Raw genomic sequence first — 8,961 nt, 5'->3', positions numbered from 1 at the left:
CTATTTGTGTGTTAATAGTAGTTTGTGTCATTTGTTATATGAATAGTTAACATTTATTATTGATTAATACATTAATTAAAACCATACAGTGATTTCCATTAGCTCGCTCTCAAACGTCTGCGGAGCGGTCTGTCTGGTTTTAATCAAAACCAAATGGTAATCCAAGTTCCCAGGCTGGAGCAACTAAGAGGAAATCATTCAGAGGACGCAGAAGAAAGCAGGGAAGATAAACAGATGATAGTTTCACTAAATTTGTATAGAACGAAGGATGTAGCTGCTGTGGGTTTCTCCAGAGATGTGATTCAGGCACTCTGTCAAACTGGAAAGAAATAGTTACAAGTGTTTTGTGTCAGCAAAATTCTAATATGATCAAGATGGAGTCTGTCCTTTTACTTTTGCAAAAGCTGGATTTGTGTGATTCTGGAGGATTCCCAGTAGAGGTAATGCGGCATATGCCATTGCTTGTGCTGTAACTTCTTTTAAACTGTAATGACAGCCATTCATTTCTTGTGATTCAAGAGAACTTCATTGGTAAAAATGTCTTTGCAATGTATATGTTTGGATTGTATCTATATAAGTCTGTCACTTTAATGGTCAGAATTTGCATTAAAAGCTTTGTAAAAGTCAGGTATTTTAAAGGCAACTTGTTTTCTGCCCTTATTTTGCTTTGAATTCCCAAAGATCTGAAGCATTCAAAGATGTTCTCCTATGTTTAGGGACAATTGTGGAGTCGCAGATGTATTTTTTTCAGTTACAGGATTTTTTTTCATAAACCAGTGTGGAATGGAAAATACTTCTAAATTCTCCAAGTGCATCATAAATCTTTTATTAGTTTGACGGAGTTGTCTCAGTAGTTGGCTAACTCAAATGACTTGAAATGTTCAGTCTTGTCACCTTTTTTTATTTTTTCCCCTCTTCCTATTCCCCCCCAACCCCCACCCATGCAGTCCTTTCACATATGCACACTACTCAAAGGCAGGAAATACTTTTCAGGCAATGTGGGCCTGGTTGTTGAGGCCCCTTTCACAAAACATCAGTCTGAATTTAGTAGACAGAAGTCACTGGGAAAAGCTTGACAGAATTCTGCTTAGTTAAGGCTCTCTCCAGCTGCAGAGGGTGTTTTTATTAGAATCATACATTGAGCAAAACCGCTTAGAAAAGAGCAGTGATCTCAGCCATGAAATCTGAACTTTTATGCTAGCAGAAACTAACTGAGACTGAGGGATTTTTGAGAGGGGTTATTTTGTTTTTGGGGGCCAAAGTTTTTAGCAAGGTAATGTCTGTGATTTCCACCTCTTCATATAGGTAAGACATTCTTGGAGGCTTTTGTACTTTGGGTTTCGATGAATGAATAAAGCTGGTTTGAAAAATCAAGACATTTTTCTGTAAATGGTCAAATCGAATGTCAGTATCCTGCAGTGGAGCTTCTAAGTTTATGATCTCAAGAGTAAAACCTGAGGTAAATTAAAAAAAAAAAATCCCACTGAGCGGTAGACTGTATGCCAACTACTTTTATTGAAATATGCCAAATGTAGAATATCTGCATGTGCATTACATTTTTCTTTAAAAGATATGATATGCTAAAACTGTTTTTTACATTCAATTATAAATTCTTGCATGGTTTTGCTTGCATTTTTTATGGCTATAAAGTAAGAAATCTAGAAGTGTGAGTGATCTATTTAACCTCATTTGCCAAAAGGGAGGGCATTTAGGGCTAGTCTTTCTTCCTTGGTACTAATTCTCTGAAGCAAAGTTTTAGGTATTACAATTTATATCTCTGTTAGTCGTGTCTCTAATGCTTTTTCCCAGAGCTACCTTAGCTGTAGTTCATGTCTTAAAAATAAATATTCTTAAAAGTACACATTTGGAACATGAACTTTTCTGACAGATATGGCATTAACTGTGGGTTTCATTCGTCAAGGTAGCAGAAGTAAAAATAACCTAATGCAGTTAGACAGTGGTTTTGATGTGTGGAATGGTATTCAGGCATTTCAGAAGGAAGAGATTAAAAACTAGTAAGTACATATTGGTTATAAAAAATTGAACTGAAGCTCTTTCACACATCTTCTCAATGGTTAATGTTGGCAAGACTCTTTCTGAGATATTGAGAAGAGTATTTCAGCTATTGTTTTTATATAGCATAAACATAGCTGTCACTACTGTATGTAAAGTGGGTTATTTAACTATTACAATGTAATGCACAGTGAAAAGGTAGCTGATGGAAAACTAAACCATAAATATCCCTTTGTATCTCAAAATATTCAGAATGACAGCTATTACACACAAGTAATATGAGATATTCTTTCTCGTTTCAGTGCGTCATTAAGATTCTGTATAGCTATTGGCCAATTAGTTAACGAAACATGAGTCATCACTTCAGATGTGTTGGGAGAACTTAAAGAAAGTTTTAATTGTGTTTTTACTACATATTTGTTTTAAGAATAATGGTCTGGAAATCCTTCATCATTATGGCTGCGTCTACACGTGCACGCTACTTCGAAGTAGCGGCAGTAACTTCGAAATAGCGCACGTCACGTCTACACGTGTTGGGCGCTATTTCGAAGTTGAAATCGACGTTAGGCAGCGAGACGTCGAAGTCGCTAACCCCATGAGCGGATGGGAATAGCGCCCTACTTCGAAGTTCAACATCGAAGTAGGGACGTGTAGACGATCCACGTCCCGCAACATCGAAATAGCGGGGTCCTCCATGGCGGCCATCAGCTGGGGGGTTGAGAGATACTCTCTCTCCAGCCCTTGCGGGGCTCTGTGGTCACCGTGGGCAGCAGCCCTTAGCCCAGGGCTTCTGGCTGCTGCTGCTGCAGCTGGGGGTCCGTGCTGCATATACAGGGTCTGCAACTAGTTGTTGGCTCTGTGTATCTTGCACTGTTTAATGAAAGTGTGTCTGGGAGGGGCCCTTTAAGGGAGCGACTTGCTGTTGAGTCCGCCCCGTGACCCTGTCTGCAGCTGTGCCTGGCTCCCTTATTTCGATGTGTGCTACTTTGGCGTGTAGACGTTCCCTTGCTGTGCCTATTTCGATGTTGGGCTGAGCAACGTCGAAGTTGAACATCGACGTTGCCAGCCCTGGAGGACGTGTAGACGTTAGTCATCGAAATAGCCTATTTCGATGTCGCAACATCGAAATAAGCTATTTCGAAGTTGGGTGCACGTGTAGACGTAGCCTATGTGGCATGAAGGGGAATAAAGCAGTGTAAATCAGTCCCGAGAGGGCTCAAATATGACAGTGGAAAGGAACAATGTTTTCTATTCCACGCCTCCCCATCTTTCTCAGGGAGAGGATGACCTTCAGTATGATTGCCTGCAGGGTTACTACTCTCTGGGTTATGGGAAGAGTTGGTCCCAAGGTGAACAGAGATAGGAAATAGCTACTTGACAAAATCGCATCCCAACAGGATTCCATGGCTTCATAACTTCTGGACCTATTGCTGACGAGGCTTGAAGTGTTTTCCATTATATACAGGGTTGACACTTTGGTTCAAGGGGTCTCAGAACCCCCCCACTATAAAAATTGTTCCAGCACCTCTGCCTGGATGTATGGGTAAAATTTAATGTAGAAATTATTGCTGGCCTTATTGACAATATCTTCCCATTGTGTGGCCCAGAGATGAGGTCACTTCATAGCCATGGGCATTAATAACAATGAACTTTGTTGAACGGAAGTCCAGGAAGCAGCATGAGGAGAGAGGCTTTTTATATGACTCCTCAGGATTCTGATCTACCTGGGGATTCTCAGGCTTAGTGTTTTTGTAAAACTGCTCCATGCTGTATTATTCTAGTTCCAATATATGTGTCCATTGTATTAAAAGGAAAAAAATCAAAGAAATGATTGTCTGGTTTGCACTTTATATCCTTTTAATTTTTTGTAACAGGGCAGAGGCAGAGATGCTTGAAATATCATAGCTATAGAGGCCAAATTCTGACATCCTTAAGACCTGGTAGTATTGAAGTCAATGTAACACTTCATGTTCATTCCATGTTCATGTTTCTGTTGCAGTGAACATTAAAAGGTATAGTTTGTGTGAATGAAAGGTTTTATTGAAGTGAATGTTTGAAATAAGTCACAGTGTGTGAGGTTACATCTGAAGGCAAGGTGAATCTGGGGGGCGGTCAAAGATGGCATAAGGGGAAAACAAGAACTCATAAAAAACATTAAAAATGATAAGTGTAACCTGCCTTGCCCTGGATAGTAATTAGTCAAATTATCCAATCAGTTAGGTTGAAAGCATTTGAATACCAAGGGTGGGCAAGACATGGCCTGTGAACCAGATGGAGCTCACCAGGTTTAGCCCCGCTTGGCCGCTGGTGTTTTTTTTTTTCTTTCCTGTGCCTCTACATGTACAGACGCTCGTACCTTTCATTGGCCATGGATTGTACTATACTAATACATGATGGATAAAGGATTCCCAAATAGTGATTCTATATCAATAAAACAATTCTTTATTTGTTTACATCCTCAGTTTTCTGTGAGCAAATCACTGGGTGCTATAGAACTCAAATTTTCAGTAAAAATGTTATTTATAAATAAGTTGAATGGTTAGATCCACTTTCAAATCTAAAAACTTTGAAATATGCTAGAACAAAGTTTCATCTCAACATCCCACGCATGCAGGATTCCAGGTGTAAATTAACAGTAAGACTGTTTGAAAATATGGTTCTTAGTTCCTATAAAATTGTGAATATATTTGCTATATGTTGATTGTCATGAATTTGATTTACCTGAGGTTGTTACTTGCAGCTGTTGAAGATGCTTTTAGGAACTGTGGATTTGAAGTGTAACCTGAGGTAAAGGAAATATAATCCAATATTATGATAATTACTTGTTTTTTGTGACTGAGGAAAAAATCTTACAGTGAACTTGGAAGTGCCAATTTTACATTTGTCAGATTGTGCATCAACAACTGAACATAAAAACAACAAAGCCTTAGGCAATATATGTCTTTAAAAGCTGATTCAAATCAACTTTTTAATCTACTGTTGTCTCCAGTTTCTCTCTCTCTCTCTCTCTCTCTCTCTCTATCTCTTTTGGTCTTTTGCTCATCTAAGGGTTTGCCATCTTGTTTTATTATCTCTTTTATCAAACTGGAGAACGAACTAGATCTTTGAACAATACAAAAATTTTCATCATGATTTGAGCTTCATATAGCGTGCCGCTTATTTCTTTGCATCTCTTTTTCCAGTCCCACACTTTTTTCTCTCTCTTATCTGTCTAGACTGCAAGCTCTTTGGGGGCAGAAGATTTTTCTTACAATGTGCTTGAGCAGTGTTTGTTTGGCACAGCAGGATCTTACTTATGACTGAGACCTATAGGTGTTAATACAGTACCAGTAATTTTCTGTATTAGGCCATAGAAAATGTCCAGTTTTGAATACCACTGAATTTTGGAGATGTTTGGATTGTGACCCAAACTTTGTAGTGGGATAGGAGGAATTCAGAAACCGGATGACATGGTTTGACTGACAACTGAGGAAGCTGTAAGATGGAGTGGGGGGGTTATGGGAAGTTATGGGAAAATACTGTACTGCTTGAGGTGGCTAAGGAGACGAAGTAGCAGTACTACTTTAGGAGATGAGAGAGGAGAAAATGGCAATAATCAAGAGGTAGGATTAACCAAGAAGAAGCATGCCTAGCCTAAGCAATCACAATATGTATTATGGAAGTCGTAGCATAGGGGTGCATTTACCACAGCGTGAAATTCACAATATTCCACTTACTTCTTGAGGACTACCACATAAAGAGAATTGCTAATCCCCCTCCCACATTTTGTTTCCTTCACTGTCACAGCAATGTGTCTGACACTGAAAAATCCATGCTAGATATATTGGTTCTAGTCAATTAGCACCCAATATTAAAGCTTCTGTTTCTGAACAAGTTCACAGACAGCTAGCCAAAGTCCCCGAAATGAACTGAAGCTAACGTCCTAGCCCCTGGCAGAACCTGCATTCAGGCCAGAGTATGAGCTGCAAGTAGCTTTAGTTGCACTGATGAGTGATGATTTCCTGAAATCAATCCATATTCAGTCTCTTAGATCTCTTTGAAGGTTTCAGCACCAACATGAAATGATGCTGCCTCACCTAAGAACAGTTTCAGGAGTCCAGGAGAATGCACTGAAACGGTTTCAATCCCTCTGGAATAGACATGCCCAAAGAGAATTGAAGGAAACTGCACTTCTACCACTAGGCCCTCACAAGAAGAGTCCCACTAAGATTAGTTCTTTCTCGTGTTCTTTTTTCCATTATCTGCAGACGGCCACCAGATGAATTAATCAGGAAACATGGATGCACATGCCAGCAATATGCAAATGACATACAACTTTACCTTGCCTTTACTACAAAAGACCACACCAGTGTCAAGCAACAGGGTCACTGCTTGAGTGAGATCAGCTCATACATGAACAACAGCTGGATGAGGTGGAACCCAAGCAAGACTGAGAGATAGGATGGTGTGACATTCCATAATGCCTCAGGGGAAAAGTGCTGGGTGAACAGCTGTTTCCTGAAGCTCTGCATTACAACGCGTGAGCCTCTTAAAAGTACAGTTTCTCCCAAGGAGGGTAAACGCTTTTTGAAAAGTTTGAAAGAGTTTTATTTGATGGAATTGACCTCCTTGTAGACATGTACCTTCAGTCCACAGCATGTAAGATCAAAGTATTCTAACATTTCTAGCAAACTATGAAACTCTGTCCCATTGTAACAAGTGACATGCCCAGATATTACATAGCTTTGGTGGCTCTCAACTAAACTACAGCAGTCCTGTATATGTGAGTACAAAGCATTCAGCCCTTAGCCAACAATTACAGAAGCTATGGCACTCTGCCTTCTCAACACAGGCAAATGCAAGAACATCAGACCTGTTCTCTACACTGGCTTCCTGCAGAATGTTGGGTCAAGTTCAAGATTTGAGTCTTTATCTTCATTACACACTGACTGGCTTTAGGAAGAAGACACTAACTGAAAAGGTATCCTGAAGCTTTGGGATAAGAAACCAAGTTCTTAACCAGTGTCTTTAAGCACAATGAAACTTAAGAGAAATCTCATTTGTGCAATGGAAAGAAGTTTCCTGGGGTCGGGGCAAGTCTGGAAATGCAGAACTAGCTCCCACAGGTTTCCAGGACATGAACAAACCTCACCACCTTCAGCGTACCTTCTGTAATATGAATACACAGTGATGTGTTCATTAAAAAACAAAAACCAAAAGAAAAAAAACCTCACCAAGAACAGAACCCTACCAAAACAAAGTTCAGCAGATATAATTCTCTCCCGTGGGAAAAGCAGAGAACAAACACAAGACAGACCTTAACCACTATTGGAAGTTGCTCCATTACTACAGTGATGAGCACAGTTTAAGAACATATGTAAAATGAAATCAAATTTTATAAAACTGGCATTCCTCCCTTATCACCAACTGCTTTGGAGAATATGTGTCTAAAAAACAGTAGTGGCACAATCTCTGTTTATATTTGTTAGCACTCTGTCCAGCTGATCGGAGTGTGTAACTGAATGAAAGTTTTACCTACATTCACATGACGGAGGTAAGTAAAATTTAGTCATCCTAGGGGGTATTGCCACTACAAAATAACCTATATTCATATAAGAACTTCACTGTCTCCAGTGTCTTGAAAAAGGTCTATTCCAGTTGTCTTTCCCATGATTTGTTGCCAATAGCATCTTAAGGAATGCTCCAGATCCACTTGCCCAGTTTCCTCTCAGGGTATTTCAGTTGCACCCAAATGGGAATTCCTAGCACGCTTTTACGGGCAGCCTGTACCTTTCCTCCTTAAACTGCATCTCCACTGGGAAACAAAGCCATTGCTGACATTGGTATTCAACAGTCAGTTCCATTGCACTGGTGTTGAAAAAGGGTTTAATGACTAATGTACATGGGACAAAATCTGTTTTCAACACTATTACGGATAAAGGTGTAACTGAGACTTTGTTCAATCAAGTCTGTCACATTTCTGTAATGGCATCAAAAAGAGTTTTTTCTCTCATCTACGCTAGCAAGTTAAATTCTTTTCATCACTGATTCGACAGTGGGACTTGTTTGCTGACAACCATTGTCAGCAGTGGCTCGAATGGGACCATAGCACGTAGTATTTTTTCTTTGTCACATGCCTTCACTGCTATTAGAAGCTTGAATCTGGCATGCTTTGCAAATAAAGCCTAGCAAATTAAATTGGTTTCAATCTGCTGACCACTATAGTTAGAAACCTTAATATTTACACTGCAGGTTTTGGACTGTGGGTTTCTTTCTCTTTTTTTCTTTTCTTTTTTCTTTACGAATAACTTGATCAGATTTATTGTTAAATCCACCACAGATTGAAAATAATCATCCTGGGAACTGTAGATGAGTTTTGGCAGTTTAAATAAATGCTTAGGGTACATCTACTCATGAACGGGTACAGCAAAGAAGGCAAAGAGAATCTTAGCTCAAGGAAAGCCCTGATTGAGCTAGTGTGCTAGAAATAGGGTGTATCCACTTGTGAGCTGCAGGATAGGCTAGCCATCCAAGCACATGCCAGTGGTCTTAGAGATTATACACTCATGGTAGCTAACTCTTCCATTTCACCCACCCTGTTGTGGCTACACTACAAAACTAACTTTGTTGTTGCTTACTTTGACATAAGCAACTGCATAGTTGAGTGTCTGCACGTACCCTACTTCGAACTGTGGAAATAGTTCACTTTGACTTTGGATCCTGTCTTTTCTCCTCCATCCTCTTTGATACAAAACCAGATACAAATTAAAACAGAAATATCATATTATCACCAGTTGGGTATTACTTCAAGCTCACGTTCTATGGTAAGCAAGACTATGGATTGAGAAAGTCAGGAGTCATATCTTGGTCAGATTATGCAAACAATATTGGTTGCCAAGACTTTGGATCTGTCTCCATGAACCTTTACTAAGCTCACCTCAAAGTCTGAAACATCTAATTTCTGTGGGT

The 8,961-nt window shown here is 39.6% G+C and overlaps 1 protein-coding gene across 1 annotated transcript in view; it reads left to right on the top strand.

The window, feature by feature from the left end:
• The first annotated feature begins 324 nt into the window (after positions 1-324).
• Positions 325-8,961, top strand: part of DLC1 (DLC1 Rho GTPase activating protein) — a 354,065-nt gene continuing 345,428 nt past the window's right edge. Inside the window, exon 1 of the mRNA XM_074992829.1 lies at positions 325-440. The gene's annotated coding sequence lies outside the window, so the exon portion shown is untranslated. The remainder of the gene's footprint in view (positions 441-8,961) is intronic.

This window comes from Carettochelys insculpta, chromosome 4 (assembly GCF_033958435.1).
Source record: "Carettochelys insculpta isolate YL-2023 chromosome 4, ASM3395843v1, whole genome shotgun sequence".
NCBI classification, from domain to species: Eukaryota; Metazoa; Chordata; order Testudines; family Carettochelyidae; genus Carettochelys; species Carettochelys insculpta.
This window is presented reverse-complemented; position numbering and strand designations above follow the sequence as displayed.